Source organism: Papio anubis, chromosome 1, assembly GCF_008728515.1.
Source record: "Papio anubis isolate 15944 chromosome 1, Panubis1.0, whole genome shotgun sequence".
Taxonomy (NCBI): Eukaryota; Metazoa; Chordata; class Mammalia; order Primates; family Cercopithecidae; genus Papio; species Papio anubis.
Window position 1 is genome coordinate 42,715,520 of NC_044976.1, and position 13,094 is coordinate 42,728,613.

General features: G+C 50.8%; 1 protein-coding gene across 19 annotated transcripts in view; it reads right to left on the minus strand.

The window, feature by feature from the left end:
* ERI3 (ERI1 exoribonuclease family member 3) overlaps window positions 1–13,094 on the minus strand; it is a 135,902-nt gene that overhangs the window by 8,273 nt on the left and 114,535 nt on the right. The window lies entirely within an intron of this gene.

A 13,094-nucleotide genomic window follows, 5' to 3' on the forward strand; every position in this document is an offset into this window, starting at 1 on the left:
AGGCTGGGTGGGGGCCGGGCTGGGTACATCCACATAGCTCTTCATCAAGGACCCCAGCCGCTGCCCCAGAGAGCCAATTACCCCGCCCTGATTGGGATCAGATAAAGAGGGAATTTTTACAAATTAGGGAATAAATAGAATTTCCACACAGGGCGCGGGCAGGACCTGAGAGGCTATAATGAAAAACCATCCGTCACCATCAGTGCGGCCTGGGCACGCAGCCCCGGCACTCCCTCCCTTGTGGGCTCGCCCTAATGCTCAGGGGCCTGGGCGTACAGGTCTAAGGACACCCCCAACCCTTAGGCCTGGAAGCGGGAGCGAAGTTCTCAGGGGGTGCATACACCCTTTGGGCTGAAGATGCTTGGGCCCTAACTCTGGCCTGGCCCTAATGCTGCCTCTTCCTTTCCCTACCTCTTCCTTCCTCAGGCTCTTGGGAAGGAGACTGAGGCAGTCCTGAGAAAGACCAGAGTTGGGGACCATAGGGCAAAGACCACATCCATGTCCCCACAGCCATGGCAACCCTAGGGCAGAGCCCCAGCCCCATGGACCACTCACTCGACTCCCATTAGCGCTCCTCCCCTTGGATCATTAAATATGTATATCTTATTACACGCCTTGTTAGAGTATCGAGCTCTATTGACTGATGATAAATCCTGAGCCTCGTCCTGGCCATAAATTTATCTGGAGATGATGAAGACTCAATAATCTAGTCAGGCAGATAATATCATCGGGCCTTAAAAAAGATCATTACATTATATGTCAGAATTAAAAGTGAAATACGCCGTAGTAACAGGGCGGCTGCTCTGGCCATTACAGAGGATGCCCGCCTCCCCCAACTCAATCCCAGCCAAGGCCCCATCCAGGTAGAGGGGCCAGGAAGCCTCACCTTCCTCCTGGTCTGGGATGCCACAACTAGAAGTGCCAGGTTATAGCCAGATCACCTATGGCCAAGTAAAGGGAACCCAGCCAGGGAGGGGTTGGCTACTGAGAACAGCTGAGCTGATCGGCCATACCTGGCAGCCTCATCAGTCTTCTGGGCCCTGTAGTGGTTCCAATAGGAACATGTCAGGGCCTTACCCTCTTCCAGAATGGCCTGAACTACCAGGACAGATTCCTTGTAAAATGAGGATACTGAGATACAGAGAGGTTATGCCACTTGCCTGTGCTGCCCCAGGTAGCTGGAAAGTACCAGGACCTGTGACCCGGCCCCAGACCCATGTACCAGCAGACTATCTGGAGACTTTCTTGTGAGCACGTGCTATCAATCCAGACCATGGCCACCTCCCTCCTGAGAGACCTGCCTGCCATAACCTCTATATCCTGACCTTTTGAGAAATCTTGTTGCCAGCCTCTTCATTCTTTGACTTTAGCACTAATAGCCTTCTCCATTGTATCTAATTTCCACCCATATATTCACAGTAACACACTCAACCTTTTAAACATCCTACTACTCTTCCTTTGAAATATTAAATCCAAATATCCCTGGTTTCTGACAATAACAAGGTGCTTGACAATCCAAGTGCTTGGAGACCAGGAGTGTTTTGAATTTTGGATTTTTTTCAGATTGTGCAATATTTGCATATACATGAGATATCTTGGGGATGGGGACCCAAGTCTAAACACAGAATTCATTTATGTTTCTTCTATACTTTATGCACATACTCCGAAGGTAATTTTATATAATTGTTTATATAATTTTGTGCATAAAACAAAGTTTTGATGGCGACCCATCACATGAGGTCAGGTGTGGAATTTTCCACTTGTGGTGTTATGCTGGCAGTCAAAAAGTTTCGAATTTTGGAGCATTCTGGATTTGGGATTTTCAGATTAGGGATGCCTAACCCATCTGTATACTTTTTTTTTTTTCACTCACTGAAACCTTAAAATTTATACCCTTACTCTCTCCATATGTATCGTCTCTCCTATATTCACATTTTTCCTTACCCACTTCTTTTTCTTTGAATTAGAATGTTACTCTGTCACCCAGGCAGAAGTGCAGTGGCTTGGTCATAGCTCACCGCAGTCTCGGCCTCCTGGGGTCAAGCAATCCTCCTGCATCAGCCTCCCGAGCAGCTGGAACTACAAGTATGCCACCATGCCTGGCTAATTTTTTTTTTTTTTTTTTTTGGGTAGATATGGAGTCTTGCTATGTTACCAAGGCTGGTTCCACCTTCCCCAGCCTCCCAAAGTGCTGGGATTATAGACATGAGCCATTGGGCCCGGCCCTTGTTCACTTTTGATGATGTTCCCAAGCGCCACCACCTTCTGCCCTGTTGGCAGAGCCCACTACTCCTTCAAGTAATCAGAATTAATCCTCTGTTGTCTGAGCCATTTTTGGTGACCCGTTCTCCCTTGCCAGTCATTGACATAGGGATAGGCATGTGTTCTGGCTACTGAGACGTGAGGGTAAGTTTGCTGAAAGGCCTTCAAGGAAAATTTCTTCTCTCTTATGAAGACAAGCATGAGAGAAAAATAGTCCTTTTTATTCTGCTGGATGTTTTCGTACCTGCACATAATGTCTGGGACTGCAGAAGCCATCTTCCAACCTTGAGGGGAGTTAGCCTATGAAGACCATGCTGAAGATGAAAGAAAACTGGAAACAAATCTGGGTCCCTGATAACATTGCTGAGATGCTGAATTAACCAACCTTAGGATCACCTTACTGCCGAATTTCTTTTGTGAGATAATAAATCCCTTTATTGTTTAAGATATTTAAAATTGGGGTTTCTTTTTCTTGCAGCTGAAAGTATACTAACTGATACAGAACGTAAAGGCAGGAAGGAGAATGACATAAGGAATGGACCTTACAACATAGAACTCACTGAATAAAGGAGGCAGGCCGAAGGACAAAGAGGACGCTGCTATTTCAGGCTGGGAAGTTGGTAACCCTTTTTTTCTTTTGCTCTCTTGAAACATTTGATCAAATTGTTTCTAGCTGTATCTCAGGACACAGGCTATGTTAGGAAAAATGCTAAAACAATCAAGTTTAGACTAAAACCCCAGTGAAAACAGAGAGGGAAGAAATATAGCTTTACTAAGAAAGGCATTCTACGAGTATGGCTTGCAATATAAGTTGACTAAACGCCCCTCAGTTCCACAAAGTCATCAGACTCTTCAGACTTCTTCTTTCTTTCTGCCCTGCCATTCTCGGCATGTGGTTTCCAATCCTCAGACTATTTCATAGTCCAAAACAGCTGCTGGAGCTCCAACCATCAAATCCACATTCCAGGAAAAAGAAAGAGGGAAGGTGGGAAAAGGCAAGAATAGCGTATTTCCCAGCTGAGTTGTTTCCCTTTAAACATCATCCCTGGAAGTCCCAGACAATACACTTCCTTTTGTTTCACCAGCCAGAGCTCAGAGACATGGCTGTACCTAGCTGTGTGGAAAACTAAAAAAGTAGTCTTTTAACTAGGTACACACTGATTATTATACAGGGGTTCTATAATTATACAGGGTTTCTATTTAGTGAAAAAGAAGGGAAAAGTCATAGTTTCTGTCCTAGCAACATAACTGACATGTCTGCCTTTGGAGCCTGGATTGCACAGTCCATTACTTTTCAGTCTTTTTCTTGCCAATCCTCAACTCTCTTATTCCCTTTTCCTTATCACCCTTGCCTGGAAAAACCCAAAATCTGCCTTCTCTGTGCCTGCCACCTGGAGCGTGTGACTAGAGAAAATCCCAACCATATAGACTAGTGCCACTAGTGCCACTTACAAAATCAGAGTCATCAGCCTCAGTTGGGTATATAAAACTGCCCAGCCAATCTCCAGTGTTCCTGATCAGTGTGCACTCTCTCTCCCTTCAGCCCCAGTGACAATTTCAAGTTTCTCTCCTTTCCACAAATCTCAAATCCCCCGCCCTCAATATCACCACAAACCCCTCACCCATGCAAACAATCTTATCTTCTACTTCACAGGAGCCACATAGAAGCCACTCTTCTGAGTCTGCCCCAGTCCTCTTATCCTGTCACAAGAGAGGGCCAAGCCTGATGTCAATTTTTTTTTTTTTTGAGATGGAGTCTCGCTCTATCACACAGGCTGGAGGGCAATGGTGTGGTCTCGGCCCACTGCAACCTCTGCCTCCCGGGTTCAAGTGATTCTCCTGCCTCAGCCTCCAGAGTAGCTGGGATTATAGGCTCTTAACACCACGCACCGCTAATTGCCTGATGTCACTTTCTAAGCCCATCCCTCCGCTCCACCTGGGTAGGGTCCAACCCAGAATCCAGGCCTTTTCAGGGTCCTTACATTATTGAGTACTCCTATTTCCACTGATACAGCTTCACTTTTTTCTTCTGCATTGGCTCCTTCACATAAGCATGTAAATATATTAATTCTCTCCCATCTTGGGAGTAAACAAGTCTCCCTTTAACTCCCTTTTCCATTTGGCTAGTACCCAATATCTCCTCCCTTTTAGAGGCAAACTTCAGAGTTGTTTATACTCAGTATCTTATTTCTTCATCTCCCGCCTTGCAATCTGATCACTGCTTTACCAACACTGCTTTCTCTAATGATCCCTATGACTCATGAGGATGAAGCTTTTCAGGTTTTGATTGATAGACAATTGGTGAACAGTTCACTCCTTAAAGCTCTCTTCCCTGGGCTTCAGTGGCCCACCCTCACTCTCCATGCAATTCTCCTTGGTTCCTTTGAACACTCCCTTTCTTTTGATCACCTCTTAGATATGGGTGTTGCTCAGAACTGTCACTGGTCCTCTTCCCTTCTCACTCTCCTTCCCTGGGCAAACTTTCCCCTCCTGGAGCTTTAATTACCATATATTTTCCAATAATTTCTAGGAGCTTTAATTACCATATATTTTCCAATAATTTCTAAGTCCATATTCCCATTACCACCATCCTGGTCCAGCCCACCATCATCTCTCAACTAGGTAATGGCAGTGCCCCTGCCAATCTTTCTTCCATGGTGTCCTATTAAACCACCAATCTGGTCATTTCATTCCCTGTCTTAAAACCCAGGCTGGGCGCGGTGGCTCAACGCCTGTAATCCCAGCACTTTGGGAGGCCAAGGTGGGCGAATCACGAGGTCAGGAGTTCGAGACCAGCCTGGCCAACATGGCAAAACCCCGTCCCTACTAAAAATACAAAAAATTAGCTGGGCATAGTGGCACCTGTAATCCCAGCTACTCAGGAGGCTGAGGCAGGAGAATCGCTTGAACCCAGGAGGTGGAGATTGCAGTGAGCCGAGATGGCACTACTGCATTCCATCCCGGGCAACAGAGTGAGACGCTGCCTCAAAAAACAGCAACAACAATAACAACAAACCCTTCAATGAACCTGGAGCAGAAAAAGGACATTAATGGAAACACTGGTGAAATTAAAATAAGGCTTTTTTTTTTTTTTTTTGAGACGGAGTCTTGCTCTGTCGCCCAGGCTGGAGTGCAGTGGCGCAATCTCGGCTCACTGCAAGCTCTGCCTCCCGGGTTCACGCCATTCTCCTGCCTCAGCCTCTCGAGTAGCTGGGACTACAGGCGCCCGCCGCTGCGCCCGGCTAATTTTTTCTATTTTTAGTAGAGACGGAGTTTCACCATGGTCTCGATCTCCTGACCTTGTGATCCGCCCGCCTCGGCCTCCCAAAGTGCTGGGATTACAGGCGTGAGCCACCGCGCCCGGCCAGGCTTTTTTTTTTGAGACAGGGTTTCTCTCTGTTGCCCAGGCTGGAGTGTAGTGGCATGATCTCGGCTCACTGCATCTCCGCCTCCCAGGTTCAGGCAAGTCCTGTGCCTCAGCCTCCCAAGTAGCTGGGATTACAGGCGTGTGCCACCACACCCGGCCTAATAAGCCCTTTAATGTAGCATAGCACCAATATTAATTTTCTGGTACTGATAACTGTATTGTGATTATGTAAGATGTTAACATGAGGGAAAGCTGGGTAAGGGATACATAGAAACTTTCCTACAAATATAAAATTAATTCAAAGTAAAAAGTTTAAGAGTCAAAAATTAAAACCACCACCACCAGCACCACCTCCAGTGGCTCCTCACCCCTCTCAGGACTGCTCAGCTAATCCCTATTAAGTTCAATATTGCCACCTTGCCTGACTCAGCTCCCAATGCATCCAAACCCCTTTATAAAAGTCTGAGTTCTGGACCTGTTTACATCTCTAGTCTCATCATTCCCACTCCCCTGTTGTACAGCCAAGTTCAGGCTCATTTGCCCCTTGAGTTTTCAAATCCTCTGCCTTCTGCCTAGAAAACTCCCCACTTCTCACCTGGCTCATTGCCCTCACCTCTCAGGACCCAGGATTGCTAGTGCTTCCTCTAGGTGCCTTCCCTCCATCCTGCCTTCACGTTAGGAACCTCTTCTGTGTGCTCCCACAGCAGCCAATTTGCGTATCGTAACTGCCTCTCCTTCACCTCCTGCTAGACTATGAACTCTCTGAGGGCACAGATGTTATCCACAGAGACACGCAAGAAATACATACTGAAAAGAAGAAAGGAAGGACCAGAGGAAAAGAAAGAGGGGCAAGATTACAGGCAAACCAACTCCAGCCCTGACATTTGCCACCCGAAGCCTTGACATGCCCAGGACCTGAAACCCTGTCATGGTCTTTGTCTCCAGCTTCCAAAGCCCTGAAGGTTTCAGACCCTTCCCCACCTCCATTCCCTTCTAGCATCTTGGTTTCCCCAGGACTTTGCTGTGCAAGGAGACTGGCTGGGACCTGAGCTCTCATCTGTCTGGCCAGCCTGTCCTGCAAACCTAGGCAGCCAGGGGTGGCAGTGGTGGTGCTGGGGTGCCCCAGTCCTAGCCAATGATGCCCTGGAGAAAGGCCTAGCTATGCCTATGGTCTCCGGGAAGGGGGGATGCCCTCCCTAAGCCCTGTCCCACCTGGTAAATATTTCATCCTCAAGCTGCTCAGCTAATCCCTATTAATTTCAATACCGCCGCCTTGCCTGGCTCAGCTCCCAATGCATTATTTATCCCCTTTGTTTGTTTGTCGCTAACAGGTGGGCCCCAGCGGAGGCGCTGACTGGGGACAAGCCCACTCTATCACAGTGTGGCTGTGAATTAATCATGAGGACTAATGGGAACCACCTCAGCTCCAGGCACTTCCCTAGCTGCCTCCCCTGCCCTGGCACCCAGGGGTGGGCGAGGGCCATCTCAACTCAATTTAACTCAATTCAATACAGCACATTTTATTTACTATCTGCCTACACGTGTCAGACACTGTGCTATGCTTTGGGGATATAAGCCGAATGAAACAGACATTTCTTGCCCTCAGGGAACTTACAGTCTAGTGAGGGAGACAGGCATTAAACAACTTTCAAACAGATAATTTCTTAATTACAACTGTGATTAAATGCTATAAATGGGGAGAGCAGGGTGCTGAGAAAAAGTACATGGGGAGACGGGGACTTGATCAAGTCTAGGAGTCAGGGAAAGCATCCCCGAGGAAGCAAACTTTAAGCTGAGCTCTGAGGGATGAGGAGGAGTTAATTAGGTTGCGGGGTGGGAATATGGGGCTCTGGGGGAAAATAAAGCCACATGGGAAGGCAATGAGGTAAAAGAAGGTATGACAGGTTCCAAGAGATGAGGGAGGGGTGTGGAGTGTGGGGAGCAGGAGGAGACTGGCTTAAGGGGGACAGGAGAGGCCAGCAGAGGACAGAGGCTGAGTCTGTGCCCAAGTAGACAGGGGACTTCCCCTAAGCCAACAAGGCTCAGAGTGGGGACTCTCTTCTGCCAAAATGATCAAGCTGTCCTGATGGATCACCATGGAGCCCTCCTGAACACAGGATTTTCACTCACCACCTCCCAAACACACACTCCCACTACTTCTGCCGACTTGAGCAACTGCTGATTTCTTGACTTTGTGCTTGTGGCCTTCTGAGGCTGTCCCTCGTGCTAGGCCCACCTCCTCCAGGGACTCCTGGAGTCCTACTTGCTCTTCTTGCCCACCCTTGAGGTGGTCAAGAGCATTAACCCTCAACTGTGCTGGTCAGGGGACTCAGGGGAGTGCCTGGCCCGAGGACTTGTGAGGAGACCTGCATGAGCCTCTCAGCACCCTGAAGGCTTAGGTGCTTCCATGGAAACACAGGGCTGGATCTGGCACCTCAACCCTGTGGTGGAACCAGGAACACAGCTGGGAACATTGACCTGCCTCAGCCAAAAGTGCTCACTTCACCTCCCACGAAGGAGCATCTCTCACCTCTGAAGCCCTGGTACTGGCCTGGGCACCCAGAAGACCTCAGCAAACATTTTCTGAATGAATGACTGAACACAGGGAAGGCTCCATCATCTCCCACAATGATCCCTTTCCCAGACACTTCCCTCAGAAACTTTTCTAGAAATTTAAATAGATGAAGGAGCAAATATGGGCCAAGGATTTTACAGTTCTTGCTTCCAGTGAGCCTGACGGTTAGGGGACAGCATCAACCCCATTTTAAAGAGGAAGAAATAGAGACCCCGGATGGGGAACGACTTACCTAGTAACACTCAACCTTGAAGGCATGAGCCTTTTTTTTTTTTTTTTTTTTTGAGGTGGAGTCTCGCTCTGTCACCCAGGCTGGAGTGCAGTGGCTCACTGCAAGCTCCGCCTCCCGGATTTACGCCATTCTCCTGCCTCAGCCTCCCGAGTAGCTGGGACTACAGGCGCCCGCCACCTCGCCCGGCTAGTTTTTTTTTTATTTTTTCTTTAGTAGAGATGGGGTTTCACTGTGTTAGCCAGGATGGTCTCGATCTCCTGACCTCGTGATCCGCCCGTCTCGGCCTCCCAAAGTGCTGGGATTACAGGCTTGAGCCACCGCGCCCAGCCTAGGCATGAGCCTTAAACAGAATGAGGTCAGCCCGGCTCCAGGCTCAGCATATCCAGAGATATGCTCCCTCTGTGGGCATTTCCCCAGGCACCCTAGCTCTCTAGAACAATCCTAAAAGGCACCTGGTTTATGAACTAGGTGTAGCTCTGCCAGGGCAGAGGCCTCACCGTGCACATGCTCAGGGTTTGTAATTCTATTCAAAGTGGCCACTTTGAAAATCCATATGTCTCCAGGCTCCCTGTACATCATGGTGTCAAGTCTTGGAGCAGAGGCATCCATCAGGGACTCCCGAAGGCCACGGTCTGCATGCCCACATGCCTGATCCCACCCACGTGCCTGGCCTTGGCTCCCGGCGGCCGGCAGCACTACCTTGTCATGTGCACAGGCTCACTGTAGCCCTAGCCCGTCTGCTTGGCCCCGTCTTACACTGGCCTTAGACTCCTCTGGTTGCCCTGCCCCACCCCCGCCCCAGAATACCTCCTTGGCCCTACCCGGCCTCTGCTCTTCTCTCTTGGAGCCAGGCAGCCAGCACGGAGGCAGCCTCGATAACTCGCTAACGTGCTGCCCATGCTGTTCTTAAAAATTTATGACTGTGCAACATGAAAAATCCGGCTGAGGAGCCATCATTAGCGGTGCTGCCTCCCTCCCCCACCAGAGCCACCCTCGTAAATTGAGATTTATGGCTGCGGCAGGCGGGGCGGGGGCGTGTGCAGGCAATGAGGATGTTGGAGGGGAGACAGGGAAAGACCAATGAGGCAGCCGCGGGGCCAGGGGCTCCCCCCTGCGGCAGCTCCGGTTTATCGCAGGCCACAGTGATAATCCCTGCAGAGAATAAGGGCCGGCCTGGGTGTCAGCGCAGCGCAGCGCTAGATCCCACCTAGCAGTGGGACTGGACAGGTCCGGAGGGGCCTAAACCAATCACCGGCTCCTTTCGGTGTATAGGGCCAGATTTTGAGGTGCCAGGTTCCAAGCAAAGGCCTCTGGGGAGGAAGCATCATCGTTGGGGAGATCACAAGGCCTGGCCACCAGAGTCAGCTTCTCCCACTGGAGTCAGCTTCTCCCACCAGAAGCATCTGGGTTGGGCTGACTGTTCTATCCCAACCCAAGAGTGATGGGGAGGCAGGAAGGATGCCTGAGAGCCTCCTCTCCCCTTCCTCTGGTAAGATGGGTCCATGGAAGGGATATTCAGAGCAAGAGTATAGGCCTGAACCCCATCACACAGCCTCCCCTGACAGAGGCCAGGCTGGGGCTGAAAGGAAAAGGAGGTGATCCCACAGCCTGCATCCACCCTGCAGGAGGAGGGGAGGAAGAGTCCCCTCCTCCTCCTCCCCTGCTCACTTAGCCCTGTCAGCCAGGCCATTATGAAATTGGGGTTTCATTTACAGACTAATTAAACATTACAGCTTGTTCACAATTACAACGCGGGGATGAGGGAGTAACTAATTACGGAAGAAATGAGCTAACATTTATCTCTGCTCCCACCCTCCCTCTCCCCACTGCTGCCCCCTCCCCCCGCAATCTAGCTTCTTCCCACTCCCTGGTCACTACCAACTCTCTAAGCTTATTTCCTAGGGTGGGAGACTGGAAGAGGCCTAGTAACCCCCAGCCCTAGACATAAGATCTAACTGCTATTCTTAGCTATTCTGGGAGAGGGGCTGAGAACTCAGGGCCCTGTGGCAGGGGACAGTAGGTGCTTTTGTGCAAGACCCTGTGGGTATGGCCTGTGATGGTATGTGTGGCTATGATATCTGGTATGGGGGTCTGCTCTGGGGTGTGTGACAGTGCTGTGGGGCTGCGAGGCTCTACATTATCTCCATCTTGTGGCAAAAGGTCATGATGCGACTGCTGCAGATCACTGTGTGATGGGATATGAGCGTGAATGAATCATGCCCTCAACCCTCAGCTCCAGGCCAGGACAGAAAAGAACTAAGCGGCTGCAGGAGGTGATGGTTAATGCAGGCCTGGGATATGGCCCTGAGAGCCCAGAGCCCAAATTCCCGCTGGGCAGCCCCATTCACTCTCCTGCCCCAGAAGCAAGAGGGGCAGGGTAACCCTGCCCAGGGGCTCAGCTGGCCTGGCCTTGGCCTCTGGCCAGATGCCCACTCTGGGGCCCAAGGAACCTCCTGGGGGCCTGGGGTGCCCCCTGTGGGCAGGAGTCCTGGGGTCTGGCTGGCCTGCCGCAGGGTTTAATAATAGTAACAGTGAGTGTAAGCGTTTCCATCCTTCCTGCCTTTGGGCAGAAGAAGAAAGGAAAGAGGAGGGAGAGGAGGGAGTGGAGGGAGCCGGCTGAAGGGAGGCTTTGAGGCCTCAGAACTCACATCAAACGGCAGGATCTGGGCCTAATTGTCTGACCCCTGCCCCTGCCTTCAATCAGCTCTGCGGCTCCCCGCCCGCCCCTTGCCTAACTAGCAGCCATGTTCTCCTCATTAGGACAAGCTCCCCTTGCACACGTGTCCCCGGACATGTCCCCAGCACTCCCAGCTCCCAGCCCTGCCTGGTGGGAGGGTACAGCAGGGACCCAGTTTTGGAGGGGCCTCTGGGACAGCTATACCCTCAGCCACCACAGCAGGCTGGCTTGGGCAACCCCAGCCCCTCTCCTCGAGATATACGGGCCTGGAGGCCGTATGCTGGGACACACTCCTGGGCTGGCTCAGCTGCTGGGTACATTCTGTCCTCTGTGTGTCCTTCTTGCTACAGCCCAACTGTCTCAGACACACAGCTTCTGAAAGCGGGGCCTGTTTGATTCCAGTCCCCTTTGGCCTGGTTCAGCCTGGCTTGGGCTGGTTTAGCCTAGTAGGAGGTCTGAGTCAGGGTCTGTGTTCACAGGCTAGTAGCTGAATGAACTTCTCTGCCTACGGTACAAGGATGGCTCTTTTAAATGGATCCAGGCGTGGTGATATGTTGCGTGTCTACAGCTGGTGGAATGGCAGGAAAGCAGTACTCATGGTGGTGAAGAACTCCAACCCTAGACTAGGAGAGATCTGTGTTCCAATTCCTGCTCTCTCACTTCCTTGCTGAGCAGCTCTCAGTCATGACAACCTTCTGGAGCCTCAGTTTCCTCATATCCAGTAGAGATGACAGCCCTTATCACGGGGTTTGAGAATTCAGTGACAGAACAGATATAAAGCCCTCTGTACTAATACCTGGCACTCAGCAAACACAGAATGACACTGGTGTGATTCAGACCAGGCCAAATTCCCCTCTCCGCAGGCCACAGGCCCCACTTTGCCCAGTGGGGCCTATGCCTGGTCAGTAATGTCCAGGATGGGAGAAACTAAGAGCAAGGGTCCAGAACCCTGCAGAAGGAGAGGGGCAGCCCCAGGGGGCACAGCTAATGCCGAGGACAGAGCACCTATGCTGGAGCCAAAGCATAGGGAGGGATGTCCCACAGTAGTTGCAGGTGGAGGGGCAGGGCCAAGCTTAAGGAATGTCAGCCGGCATGAGGTCAGATGGGGTGGGCCAGCAGGGCTGGTCCATGAGGTGTGGACTGCTCCATGAGTACTGTGGGCCTCAAAGGAGGGGCTGCTGTGAATGCCACTGGAGTGAAGGCTGGCTGTGCTGCTCTAGGGACTGATTCTCAGGGTACCAGGGACTGGGGGAGGGGCTGGCCTGGTCTGGGCCCTGACATTGTCTCTCACCTTAAACCAGTGGTAATGACTTGCAAATATTGATGAAAACACAAACTACAGAGATTGTGTTTTTCGGGGAGTGAAGGTGGGGAGAGGGGATAAGGAGGAAAATAAACTGAAATGAAGTCCGGTTATCTCCCATCTGTGGCTGCTCCTAATCCCCCAGCCCAAAGGAATCCAATGCAGTCCCTTATCTGCCCTGTCAATCACTCAATCACCGCCCAGTGCTTGGTGGGCACCGCACGCCCTCACACACACTCAAACACATGCTCACACATGCACACACATGCACACACTCCAGTGACTCTTGCTCTAACACTGCTGCCCACCCCCAGCCCATTACTCCTCTGAGTAGGAGCAGCCAGCACGCGGGTCCTGCCAGATGGATGCAATTTGCATAATATCAGCAGCGGAGGCTGCAAGATCACCAGGGGTCAGGGCGCTGACATCCCCACACAGTCTATCTGCAAGTGCTAATTTGGCCGGCATTGATCTGTCTTTCTGATTTCTTTGTCATTTAAGTCTGCGATGGTTTGACAGGAGATACAGAGAGAGACAAGGGGAGATGAGGCCGGGGCCTGGGGCTAGGAAGGTGGGGAAACAAAGATTGTACTTCCTGAAGAATCAAACACACAGAACACATACATACATACATACATACATACAGGAGAACCTTCCTCCATCCATCTGTCCATCAAC